The sequence below is a fragment of the Tupaia chinensis genome, unplaced genomic scaffold, assembly GCF_000334495.1.
Source record: "Tupaia chinensis unplaced genomic scaffold, TupChi_1.0 Scaffold000608_1, whole genome shotgun sequence".
Taxonomy (NCBI): domain Eukaryota; kingdom Metazoa; phylum Chordata; class Mammalia; order Scandentia; family Tupaiidae; genus Tupaia; species Tupaia belangeri.
Genome location: NW_006160127.1, coordinates 28,208 through 42,702, shown reverse-complemented (window position 1 = coordinate 42,702; position 14,495 = coordinate 28,208). Strand labels below are relative to the sequence as shown.

At 39.3% G+C, this 14,495-nt stretch overlaps 1 long non-coding RNA gene across 1 annotated transcript; it reads right to left on the bottom strand.

Annotated features, from left to right (window-relative positions):
• Nucleotides 1-2,300: 2,300 nt before the first annotated feature.
• On the bottom strand, nt 2,301-13,850 carry LOC106736015 (uncharacterized). Its single transcript, XR_001371150.2, has 4 exons — nt 13,754-13,850; nt 10,681-10,723; nt 10,175-10,307; nt 2,301-2,393 (listed from the first exon to the last, which is right to left on the bottom strand). It is a non-coding gene; the product is annotated as an uncharacterized LOC106736015 (long non-coding RNA).
• Nucleotides 13,851-14,495: the final 645 nt, after the last annotated feature.

Here is a 14,495-nt window from a genome sequence, read left to right as displayed (position 1 = left end):
CTGCAGTAGGCTATACTCATAGCACAGGGCTTAAATATTATGTATAGGGAGCCAGATCCCACATAATCACCTGTGGTGGAGTCCAAGGCTCTGTGGGCTTGGGAAACACATTGAATGTGTATATGTGTGCATGTGTCCAAAATCCTGATGGGAAGGAGAATTGGAGGAAAGGGATTGCAGCATCCCCTGAGCACCCTGGCTATGTCAGTTTAGTACAGAGGATAGTTTCCAGGTAGGTTTATAGCCCATAATGGCATTTTATGCTTCATTTTTGGGGTGCTTTCTCTCCCTTCCTGAATCTCCATCTCTCTATCACTCTCTAACAAGTACATAAGCCCTTGGGTAATTAAAAATATCTGTAGCATTTTTCTACACCATGAATAAATGGGGAAAAAATGAAGAAGGCAATCCCATTCACAATAACCACAAACACTATTTGGAAGAAATCTCACCAAGAAAGTGAAAAACCTTTATGAACAAAATTATAAAAGCTGAATAAGTTACTTGAAAAATATGCAAAAACCAGGAAGACAGTTCTTTTCATAAATCTGAAGAATCAATATAGGTGCTATACCTATACTATGCCATAGTGATCTACAAATTCATTTCAATTCTTACCAAAAAACCAGCAATATTCAACACAGAAATAATTATAAAATTTATACAGAATCACAAAAGACCAATATAATCAGACCAATTGTGTACAAAAGGAATAAAGTTAGAGGCATCTTATTTCCTGACTCCTAAAAGTATTGTAAATCCTTAATCACTAAAACAGCAGGGTGCTGGCACAAACACAGACATAAGATAGTCTAACTGAATAGAATAAACAGGAAAAAACTTAACATACTGTCAGCTGATTTTTGACAAAGGCCACAGATCAAGCCTGTGGGGAAAAAAATAGTTTTTAATAAATGGTTCTGGGAGAACTCAATATCCACCAATATTCGAGTAACTTGATCGTCTCTTACCAGTTACATTTAACTCAAAGTGGATTAAAGACTTCAATATAATGGACAAATATATAAACCTATTAAAGAAAATATACAAGAACATATTTGAGTGGGCAAAGACTACTTAAATAAGACCCATGAGGCATGGACAAAACCACCAAAAATAGAGAAACTTGATTACATAAGATAAAATATTTCTGAACAGCAAAGAAAACAAAAAACAGAATAGACAATGACACTGTAATATAAAAACTATAATCCAGTAGTATTGGCTAAATTCTGGATTCCCACATCGCTGACCATGGTTCGAGTCCTGGACCAGGTAGCTCAAAAATGACAACAAATAAATACACTAAATAAAAATAATTATTAAAAAAAATACTGTATTTCTCAAAGGGATACAATGATTACATGTAAACCAGAAATGATTCCAAAATGAAAATATATGCATAATTATTAATTTATATTTATCTTTATAAGTCTACATATTTACTGATTATAATTGTATGCATGTACTTAGATGCAACTGGCAGCACAGGTTTATTTACACCAGCATTACCACAAACATGTGAGTAATGTGTTATTTTAAGAGATTATGACAGCTAAAACCATGCTAGATTACAGAGATTTTGGAGCTTCATTATAATCTTCTTAGACCACGTTAATACATACAGTACATCACTGAAATGCTGCTATGCAGTGCATTATTATATTGGTCAGGAAATACAACTTTGGGCAGTCTTTGGCATAATCAACACATACACTCTAAGTGAGAGAACTATATGGACAGTTCTTTAGGGATCTGTAGTAAATTCCTGCCACACATTCCAGGTTTATATGTATCAAGTGGATATGTCTAAGAGCTGTGTGGGACCACGCTATATTAGCAACCCTAGAAAAAGCTACTGACTGGTTTGTGTTTTAGCAATCAGTAACAGTGATCACTGTAGAACACTGAGTGTGCATTTCCAGGTTAGTTGTAAAACACTGTCTACCATGTCATCTATGTGACTAATAAAGACTATCTCGTGATTCATATTCCTTAAGAATTTAGCATGCTCTCCCCTTAGAGTCAATTCAAACCATATAATAAATGTGTTTTTCTCATGGTATAAGGAAAGCTAGAGACCAATTTGTACTCATCTCACAGGGCTGTAAAGGCCTTATAACCTGCCTATTTCACCCTGTCAATTTTATCTTGCTTTTTTACACATGTCTCATGCTGAATTTTATTTAATTTTACTTTTCCATTTTAATTTATGAACACTCATAAAATTTCTAAATACAATGTAAAACACTTGGGGAGATCAGTAAACCACTTACCGAAAATGAATTCATTTTCTTAATCCTGGACAAATACAGAGGTTTCTAAAATTATAGCTGGAAGAGAAGGTGAACGAAGTAGGTCAGAGAAATGATGTTGCTTATTCCCAGATTCCCCTATGGGAGAAGTCACTTACACATGACAGTGGGCTAAAAAGACCTTATTGAATGAACAATCACAAATTTATTCACTGATAGAAATGAAAGACTTAGTAAAACGTTAAAATAACTTAGTAAAAATGTTACTTTGGGGACCAGCAGATGATGAAATAAATGGTTAGTTTCTGAACGCTCACGTTGTCGACCGAGGTTCGAGTCTCAAGCCCAGTGGCTTAAACTCACAATGGGAACCTGTTTGTGCATATCCAAAATCAAAAAAGGAGAATGAAGAAGGCATTGAGGCATGGCAATTCACCCTAGGGAGTGATTTCTCATTTTCTGTCTCTCTGTCTCTGTCTTCCCAGTGAGCACATGTACTTTATAGTAAAAATTCTAAGAAAAAAAAAAAAAAGCAAACAAAAACACTGGGGACCAGCAGATGACATAATGGTTACATTACTGGACTCTGATGTAGTCAACCATGGTTCAAGTCCCGGATTTGGCAGCTTAAAACTTACACCAAACACATATGTGTGTGTGGCCACAGGTATGCTTTGGACCCTCCTCTCCACAAACCCTTCTGCCAAAAGCCCCCATGGTGCAGGAGCCCCTGGCAGCAAAACAGTACACAAGAGTGAGCCAAAGTATCGCATGTCTCAGACTTCTTACTGCTGCCTTTTGCTGGTTCATGTGTGCTATGAGACTTTTCTTCCCACCACCCTCAGCACTGGAGCCTTTCCACCATAAGCTAACCCCTAAGCAGGAAACAGCAGTAAGGAGAGAGAGAGTAAACAGGAGCACATCTTGCTGCTGACTTTGATGGCACAGTTGTGCTCTGAAGTTCCCCCATCCCCCTGCACCCCTCTGCAGGATGCCCCATACTGCAAGAGGCAGAAGAAGCGAAAGTGAGCTCAGAAGTGCACATCCCATACTTCTTGCTGTTGACTTTTGGCTGCAGAGGTGTTCTTTGGACCCCCATACCCCTGTTCCCCTTTGCCTTTAGTTCCAATAGTTCAGAAACCACTGTTAGAGAGAGAGAGAGAGCAGGACTGAGTATCTCAGACTTCTTGCTGCTGCCTGTGGCACATGCTCATGTGCTATGGACCCTTCCTCCTGTATTCCTCCTCCATAAGCCCCCATCCTGCAGGAACCAACAACAGCAAGATAGTGAACTCAGAATAAATGCTCATCCCAGTTGCTTGCAGTTGCTTTTGCCTGCACAGGTGTTCTTTGGACTCCTACTCCCTGCTCCCCTCTGCCTTAAGCCCCCACAGTTCAGGAACCAGCTGGAGAGAGAGATAGAGAGAGAGAGAGAGAAGTACCAAGCATCTCAGGTCAAATGCAGATATGCTTTGGAACCTCCCCCACCACCCTGTCTCCACCATGAGCTCCATGTTGCAGGAGCCTGAGGCAACAATAGAATGAGCACAGTAATACCATGCATATTAAACTTCTTGCTCCTGCCTTTTTCCCACACAGGTCTGCTTTGGACCCTGCCCCACCTTGAGCCTTTCCACCATAAGCACTCACAGTGCACAAGCCAGTAGCAATGAGAAATAGAGTGAATGCAGAAAGACTGCATATCTGACACTTCTTCCTGCCTTTTGCCTAGGCAGGTGCGGTTTGAACCCTGTCTCTCTGCCCTTCACCACCTTAAGCCCCCAGGATACAAGACCCAGCAGCAGCTAGAGTGACTAAGAATGAGCCTAGAAGGACCAGGCTTCTCAGACTTCTTGTTATTGTCTTTTGCTCACACACATGTTCTCTGAACTCTCTCCACACAGTGCTCCTTCACCATAAGGTGCCACAAAGCAAAAACCAGCAGCAGGAAGACAGAGACAGAGTGAACACAGAACTGGGCATCTCAGACTTCTTCCTGCTTTGCCTGTGGCAGTGTCCTTTAGATCCCTCCCACCCACACACAGTCCTATGCCATAAGCTCCCATGGTGCAGGAGTCAGTGGCAGTGAGAGATGGAGAGAGTGTGACATAAGAATAGAGCATCTTAGACTCCTTCATGCTCCCTTTTTCCTTCACAATTGTACTCTGGACATTATCTGTCCCCTTCCACCTTAAGCCTCTGCAGTCCAGGAGCCAGCAGCACTGAGAGACAGAGAGAAATGAAAGGACTCCATGTCTCAGACATCATACTGCTGCCTTCTGCCAGAATAAGTGTGCTTTAAAATTTCTGCTCCCCACTCCCAGTATGCCTCTGTAATAAACTCAAAGGTTGCAGTGGCGGGAACCAGCAGTTAGCATAATGGCTATGTTGCTGGACTCCCACGTAGTCAACCGCGGTTCACATCTCAGACCCGGTGGCTTAAAACTCACGCTGGGTGCATGTGCGTGCATGCCCAAGATCCCGAGAGGAGAATGGAGGAGAAGGGATTGCGACATGACCATCCCCCTCCCACACAGAAAAACCTCTTCCAAAAAAAAAAAAAAAAAAAAAGGTTGCAGTGGCCAGACAGGGAACACACCTGTGCATTCCCAGGACAGCACATCTCAGACTTCATACTGCTACCTTTTGCCCATGTAGGTGTGCTTTGGACTGTCCCCACACCTCACCTCTCTGCCATAAATCCCATGGTGTAAAAGCCAACCATGGCAGTGAGACAGAATAAAGTGTTCTCAGAGTCCTTGCTGTTGCCTCTTGCCCACACAGGTGAGCTTTGGAACCTCTCACCACTCATGTGCTCATCCTCTACAAGCCCCTGTGCTGGTCTAAGCCAGGGGCAACAAAGAGTGAGCACAGAAGGGTGGAGCTCCTTCCTTCTGCCTTTTGCCCATGCTGGGGTGCTTTAAACTCTCCACATCCCATGCCCCTCTGCCTTAAGCTCCTAAAGTGTATGAGTCAGCATTGGCAAGAAAGACAGAGAGAGAGTGAGCACAGGAGGATAATGATCTCATCCATCTTGCCGCTACCTTTGGCAAGTCTAGATGTGCTTTAAAATGGCCCCCACCACTCTGCCCTCCACCATAAGCCCCCATGGTAAAGGAGCCAGTGGCAGTGAGACAGTGAGAGTGAGCACTGACTTTCAGACTTTTTGTTGCTGCCTTTTCCCTGTAGAGATTCACTTTGGAACCTTCCTCTCTAGCACCTCTGCCATAGTCCTCATGTGCAGGAGCCAGTGATAGCAAGAGAGAGTGAATGCAGAAGTACTTTGCATCTCAGACTTCTTGCTGTTGCCTTTTGCCTGCATGGGTGTGGTTTATAACCCCCTCCTGCCCATACTTCCTTAAGTCCCCCACCTTGTAGGAGCCAGGAACAGCAAGTCAGACAGAGAGCATGAGTGCAGAAGAACCTCATGTCTCAGTGCTCTTGATGCTGCCTTTTGCCTACACAAGTGTGCTTTTGACTCTCACAATTGCCTAGGCTCCTCTGCCATTAACTGACACAGTGCAAGAGCCAGGGGCAGTAAGAAAGAGTGAACACTGAAAGTCAGTACATCTCAGTGTTCTTGCTTTTGCCTTCTGCCTGAGCAGGTGTGCTTTGGACACTCTCCCCAGTGCACTTCTGCAGTAAGCACTCATGGTGCAGGAGCTAGGAAGTAGTAGTAGAGAGAGAGAGCAAGAGAGAGAGACAAAGTGAGTCTGTTAACTACACAACTCAGACTTCTTGCTGCTACCTTTGCCTGCAACAGCTGTGTTTTTGACCCTTCTCCCACCTCACCCTGCACCTTAAGCCTCCATGGTTCAGGAGCCAGTGGCAATAAGAGACAGATTCAGCATAGATGGATCGCACCTCTCACTCAGATTTCTTGCTGTTGCCTTTAGCTCAAGCTGGTGTGCTTTCAACCCTCTGCCATACCTCCTCTACCTTAACCCCCAATGGTTCAGGACTAAGAGGCAGCAACAGAGAGACAGGGAGTGCAGGACCAGGCCTCTCAGACTCCTTGCTACTGCTTTTGTATGCCTTAGTTTGCTTTGAGATTGTAGTTAGCTGACTTGTACTTCCTTCTTTATTTGAATCAGCCCCAAGTGCAACTTATTCTGAGAGATTGGGATAGAAACCAACATCTAAAGCTAGCTACCTTTACCCTTCTTGGATTGATAGAAAAGGCCATTTTACAAAAACACACCTGAGAAGTAGAGCTCATCTTCCCCACCAACACTACAAAATCAACTCCAAAAAATTAGGAAGGAGTGTGTAATCCATTAGATGACCAAAAAACAGTGTAGAGACACAAGAGATATGAAGAAAAAAAAAACATCTCTCCCTCAAGGGAACAGAAAAATTCCCCCTCAACCAAAGAGTACAAAAGAAGTCACAGAAATATCAGAAGAAAACATAGAAAAGATATTGAATGTTGAAGTGGGGAGATTAATGTCTCTGTATTGACTGACATGCATGGCATTCCCTTTTGAAAAAGCAATGTAATACACTGTAAAGTTATATGTAATCCAATGTAATATAAAGAAGATTATGATGATAATAAAAAATTTAAAAAAAGACAAATGCCATAAAGAAAGAATTGAACAGAACTCCTAGAGATAAGGACTGAAACACACACACAAAATTAAAAAAAAAAAAAAACTCCCTTGAAAGAATTAATAGCAGGTAAGACCTTGCAGAAGATAGAATCTCTGATCTGAAAGACAAAGCCATTCACTTAGACAAAAACATCAAAAAGAATAAAAAAATAACTGTTGGGGATAAAATAAAAACAGCCCATGCCTAAGAATTAAGCCAGAAGGAAAGAATGCAGAAGGCAGTTGAAAGCAACCCCATTCCTAGACAGAAAGCCAAAGGGACTCCATGGCCAACCAGATAGAGCTCTAGGCATGAGCTGTGTCTCAAGATGTTTGGTGACATTCCACAGCCAAAATACTGTCTACTAAGTTAATGATAGCTACCAATCTTGTACCAGGAATACAACCTACAAAGAATGTCATGTATATTGTATTCTGTTCTCTATAGCTAAACTCACTACTTATTTGATTTAATTTAGAATAAATGGGTTCTGCTTTTGCACAGTTTTGCTTCAGTTCCAAGAGAGCTTTAGCCCCCTCTTTTAACTTTTCCTCATCTCTTGCCTCAATTCTTCATGACAGCCTACCTTCGAGCCCTGAGTTTCTCACAAATAACCCCTCAAAATGATGACATACCAGAAATACTAGACACCATTAAACACCCAAATATCTGAATAATTGGTATTCCAGAAAGCAAAGAATATGAGAATATGACTATAGCAACAAAAACCTACCCCATGAAATATTTGAAGAAATCTTTCCAAACCTAGAGAAATGTTCAGACATCAGACCCAACAAGCACAAAGGACCCCAAATGGTGTAAATCTAAGAAGATTCTTTCGACGGTACATCAAAGCCAGATTGATCAAGATAAAGGACAAGGTTCTAAAAATGTAAAGAGAGAAATGTAGTTATTTACAAATTGTTATCCTACTAGGCTACCATCAGACCTCTCGACTGAAACAATGCAAACAAGGAAAGAACAAGAAGACATATTCAAAACACTGAAAGAAAGACAATTTCAACCCATACTACACCATGTGAGAGTATTCTTCAAATTGGAAGAACACAAAAATATCATTTCCAGATTTTTTTTTTAGAAAAAGAAAACTGAAAAAATTTATCAACACTAGACAAGATAGTCACAAAATATTGAAGGGTACACTATATCAGGAAAACTAAAAAGGCACAAACAAAAATAAGAGAAAAAATGAAACTGGAAGATGGCTAACAAAATGGCAGTGATAAATCAGTAAATATCAATAATTGTGTAGAATGTTAGTAGATTAAATGCTCTAATTAAAAGATACACATAGACTGAAAGTAGAGGGCTAGAAATTGTGTATTTATTACAATTAAATACACAAATACCATTTACAAACTCAATTAAAGTAATTAAAGTAAAAAATTAAAACCAGCTTCAACTAACACCAGTGCCTTAATTATCATGCCATTTTCTGGCCCCACTCTCCTTTTTTGTCTTCTTCAGTGAACAAATGTGCCCCATAGCAAAACTTTATTTATTTATAAAACAAAAATACTAAGAATGAAGATTAAGAATTCATTAGCTAATCAATCTTAATAGTTTAGATATGGGAAATTTACTAAAAGATGATTGGAAAAGAGAAAGTTATAAGAAGCTATCAAAGATAATAAAGTTAAACATATCAGAGAGAGAATCAGCAATGCCAAATGTTAATGCTCTAAAATAAATTCAGGGAATGGGAGCAGCAGATGCCATAATGGTTACATCAATCACTGGACTTTCATGTACTTGACCAGACCCAGTGACTTAAAACTCACACTGGATGTGTGTGCATGTGTGCCCAAGATCCCAAGAGGAGAATGGAGGAGAGGGGAATGTGGCATGTCCATCCCACCTGGGGAATGAGTTCTCTCTGTCTCTCTCTGTCTTTCCAGTTAGTATATGTACCCTATGACAGAAATCTCTCAAGAAAAAAAAAAAAAGAAACTTAAAGAAATCTGTCAATTTTGATAACAAATGTATATTCTTGCAATGATAGCATACACACAGAAACAATCACATTCAAATACAAATTTTATAAAGTAATAAAAATTAAACAGTGTAAAACTAGAAATGAGATGAATAAACAGACCAGTTGAACTATCAAGAGAACTTCTTAAAAATACCTCTGGCTTTTGGTAACTTGTATCAGTGAAAGAGATGGCACTTCAGAGAAGCAGGGAAAAAATATTTTCCAAAGAGCATTAGCTGTGAAGACAATATTATATCTGTGTAGTAAAAAATTGTGATGTATTTTTTCTACCCATGTTACATAATTTCCAAAGATATCTTTGAAGAGTTATGTAAAAAAATATTTTAAATAACTTGTAAATTGGACTACATTAAAATAAAAATTCTATTCATCATATGATATACCTAAAGGGTGTAAAGAGAAGGGACAAGAGTGTGAGAAAATAATGACCATATGTGTAATCAAACATACTGTTCTTTTTTAAATAAAAATGTTTTGAAAAACAGGATCTTGCTAGCTATGATCCTCCTGCCTCCCACGTACTAACTAAATAATTTTTAAGATTGTTCATCCCTTTTTTAAAAATTTGCTACAGAACTCACATATTCACCAGAGAGAGAGAGAGAGAGAGAGAGAGAGAAAGCAAGTTACCGGGTCTAGGAAAATCGTGGTCAGTCCTGTGGGAATCCAGCACCCTAGCCTCTATTCCACATCCTGATACTGTAACTAAACATTTTTAAACATTTTTAATAAAAAAAAAGTAGACAAAGACACTTGTTCAGATACTTTAGCTAGATTTCTAAATGTTCAATAAATGTATAAAACATGTTTAACATCTTTAGTAAATGGGAAAATACCAAAATCAAATAAATAAAACTAAATAGTATCAATAAATATTTTGAACTGAACTCTAAGGGGGAAAAATAGGTTGAATGTCTACTTATCTATACTTTAGGAAACTGATTCAATAACCTCCCAGACACACATACAACCAGCACAAACTAAAGAAATATAAGAATGCAAGTACTATGATAAGAATTCATAGCATTAGTTTAAATATTTGAAACTGAGGTAGAAGAGGCAAGAAGTCATTAATTGAGAAAAGAATGGGACAGTGTAAAGGAAGTGGTTCCTAGGGGAAAGCCATATTTTAGTTTTTATAGGTCCAATTTAATAAATAGTATCAAATACGACATAACTTATATGAACATAACATTTGTGTAATATATATGTATGCAAGTTTTTAGAAACAAATATGTAGAATATATAAGAAAAATATTTATAGACCTGAAAAATGTGGTTACATATATGTAAGTGAAGAAAATGTCACCTTTACAAAGATGACCACTTTTTCAAAATTCATGAAGATGAAGGGCTATCTCTGTACTGATACCAATATTCCATCAAAATTCAAGTATGTTTTCTTTTCATGGAAAAAGAGACCAAAAAGTTCTAAAATTTATCTAGAATGTGAAATATAAATATATACATAATTAGACAATTTCTGAATTAAAGCACTGGAGTAACTGACAATAACAAATATTATAAAACTACAAAAGAGCAATCAAAGACAAAGATCAAGAGACAATAATATAATCAAAATCCATAAATTAAGTCATACTGAAATAGAAATTATTAGACCACCTCTCATTGTCTCTGTCTCTCTCTGACATGCATATGTGTACTAAGGGAAAAACTACACACACACACACACACACACACACACACACACAGAATTAGTTAATAAACAAAACATAATGCCCTGATCCAGGGCATGAGGGTTAATGCAGCTGGATCCCACATGGTCAACCATGGTTCAAGTCCCAGACCCAACACCTTGAAAAGCAGGCCAGCCACATGTTCAGGTGTGCCCAAAATCCTGAGAAGAGAATGAAGAAGAAACTGAGGCATGGCCATATTTCTGGTTTGAAATTTCTCCTTCCTTCCTTTTCTCCCCTCCTTCCTTCTTCCTTTCTCTTTCTTTCTCTAGCAAGCACACATGCCCTATAGCAAAAACTGAAAACAAAACAAAACGTAATGCAGGTCCAGCTTGGAGTCAATAACAAATGTAACTGCAGTCTTGGAAGGCATATGGTTAACTATGACTTTGGATCCTCAGGTCACTCTAAAATCAAGCCTGTGAATAAGTGCACACGCCTAAGATCCTGAGTTAAGAGAGCTGGGGAAACACAGTAATGAATCCCTGTATGTGCCTCTCTCTTTCTCTCAATCTTGAGTGGACATGCATGCTCTATCATGAATAAAATAAACCGAAAAAAGAAAATGCATAGAAATTGAAGTTTGGCAAGTTTTTGCCCACTAGTGCTGCCATTCTTTCTTTATTGTTTTAGGTTTTTGTCATAGGGCACATATGCTCATTGGAGAGAGACAGAGAGAAGGAAAGGGAGAAATGGTGAATAGCCACACCACAATCCCTTCTCGTCTATTCTCCTCTTGGGATTTTGGGTATATGCACACACATGTGCCCAGTATGATTTACAAGCTGCCAGGTCCAAGACTCAAACTAGAGTTAGCCCATGTGGGAATTCAGTGCCTTAACCACCACATCACCTGCTCACAACAGTGCTTCACTTCTTAGCAGAGTCATTATTGAAAAATCCTGAGGCTAAATTGGTGGCTACAGGGGCCTCACTGAGAGTAAGCATGAACAACTAGACTGAAAAGTGAAGTCGTCTGAAATGAATCAGACTCTCTTGAGGCACCACATGACTAAAGCCTCACTTGCCATCCAGTCAACCAGAATAGAAACTACCCAGCTGAACTCACCCCAAAATGTAGATATAAGGACCTTTGAGCAAATAAATTTGTTAGTTTTTAGAATACTCAGTTTGTTCCTTACACAGAAAATGCTGAACAATACATTTAAGTCCCAGCAATGTTTTTAACAAAATCACGTGAGGCAGAAAGTCTTAAATACATGTCAGATACAATCAGTACAACTTCAGAGCCATGTGTAAGAGTTTTAAAAAACCTACAGAGCAATTCTGTATACATTAGTTGATGAACCTTTAAGATTTCTTTATTTTGAGAGGTTTTGCTGTAGGGTGCATGAGCTTGCCAGAAAGACAGAGAGACAGAAAGCGAGAAATCAACCCCCAGGAGGGCCGACCATGCCACAATCCCTTCTCCTCTATTCTCCTCTCAGGATCTTGGGCTCACTCACACATGCTCCCAGCATGAGTTTAAGCCACCGGGTCCAGGGCTCAAACCGTGGTGGGCTACATGGGAGTTCAGTGACATAGCCATTATGCTAACTGCTAGTCCCAAGTTTTAAGATTTTTATATACTATAAGTCTCTGTAACTAAAAAAATAAATAAATAAAATAGACAGCATATGGCCTAGCAGTTATGTTACTGAACTAGACTATCACATGGCTGACCACTGTTTGAGTACCAGGCCTAGTGTCTTAAAACTCACACTTGGAACATGTGCATGCATGCCCAAGATCTCAGAAGGAGAAAGGAGTAGCAGGGACTGTGGTGTGACCATCCCTCTAGGGAGAGATTTTTTACTTTCCCTCTCATTGTCTCTGTCTCTCTCTGACATGCATATGTGTACTAAGGGAAAAACTACACACACACACACAAAATTAGTTAATAAACAAAACATAAGGATTTGTTATTCATACAAGAGTACTGCATTATTTTATTTACATTTTAAAAATTGGTTTAAACTGAAAGTGTCATATAGTCTAATTTTCCTATTTTACATAATATAAAATAGGCTCATATGGGTCAGTGGGAAGCATTGCTTAAAGTGCTTAAGGTTTGGATTCCATGTGGCTGAGTATGTGGTTCAAGTGCCAGATCCAGTGGCATGAAAACCATGCCAGGCACATGGGTAAGTGAGTGAATGTGTGTATACACCCAAAATCACAGGAGAGAGGAGAAGGGATTTCAGAATTGGCCATCCCCCAAGGTTGGGGGGTGGGTGGGTGGAATTCTTTCTGGTGAGAGTGTGTGTCCTACAGCAAAAATATCTTTAAAAAACAGAAGAAATAAAGGCTGTAATAAATTTTCTGCAGAATTTATCATCTGAATAAGACATTGTTGTTCTTAAGTAGAAAACTCCTTGAAACCATTTAAGTTACAAAATTTGTTGAGGGATAGGAAAGGTATTAAAAGTCATGTTTGTGTTAACCTCAATGTTACACACAAAAAATTGGGGACCAGCAGTTATTGTAATGGCTATGTTGCTGGACTCCCATGTAGTCAACCGTGGTTTGAGTCCCGGATCCAGTAGCTTAAACTCACACCGAGCACATGTGCATGCATGCCCAAGATGCTAAGAGAAGAATGGAGGACAAGGGATTGCAGCATGACCATCTGCCCTGAGGGGTGATTTCTTGCTTTCTATCTCTCTGTCTCGCTCTGTCTTTCTGTTGAGTGTGCGAGCAAAAAAAAAAACCTCTCCAAAAAAAGAAAAAAATAAAAGTAATCAAATGTTTCATTTGATTGAAATCTGGTAAAAAACAAATAACACTAGCCAAAATGTCAGAATGTCTAGTATCTACAAATAACCAGACTCTGAGAAAGACACATCTCAAATCTAACTTATTTCCATATTTCTTATAAGGCAGAAATACTTTGGCAAACCCTTCCTGAACTACTAGGAAAACCTATCAAGATAGAGGGTGCATCCACTTTTTTCTAGTTGCCAAATTTGGTAACAGATCAGGTTTAAGTGAGCTCAGAAACAGGAAACACTAAGGACAAATTGATAGAATGGAGTCTGTTTACAGAGCACTGTAGACAGACACTCTCAGGATGACAGATTATAACTTCACACCAGGCGACACTCTAAGCTTTCTGCAATAAGTAACATCATTAGGGCTTTGCCTACCCATCTCAGTGAAACTCTCTATCCCTTCTAAAAATTGATCTAAACCTCTGAGCAGCATCCAGTGCTTTAGGAGAAGGTAGGATTATCCAAATTCTGTCCACTCTAGGAAGAAAGATCAATAATTACTTTAGGTAAACTGAATTGTTTTCTCTTTCTCAGGCTCTTCTGCCACTGCTCTGAAGTACTAATACAGTATTCAGGCCATAGGGGTGTTCTTTCAGGTGAGATTCCTACCTGTATAATTTTCTAACTTAACAATGCTTACTTTATTTTAAATAAAATGCTACTATTCACCAGTACTCCAAACAGCCTAACAAAAATCACTGTCACTCGATTCTGAATTTGAACTTGTATAAGATTCTTTTTTTACCCCTCAGGTTTTTGCCATAGGGTGAGTGCGCTTGCTGGAGAGTGACAGAAAGAGGGAGGGGAATGAGAAATCACCCAGCAAGGGTGAGGACCACACCACAATCCCTTCTCTTCATTCTTCTCCTGGAATTTTGGACACAAAGGTACATGCACAAAATGTGATTTTCAAGCTGTCAAGTCTTGAAATAAAAAAAAGGCTACCACTTCCTTCAGCCAAGTGGGAGTTCAAAACCATAACCACTATGCCACCTGATAGCCCCTAAAAGTTTTTAAATTTACCCAGTAGTGGGCCAGCCAGTGGCATTGAGGAAAGGCTGCTGGATCCACATGCAACTTTGTAGTTTGATTCCCAGATCCAGTGGCTTGAAAATTACATCCAGAGTAGGTGCCCAAAATCCCAAGAGGAAAATGGATAAGA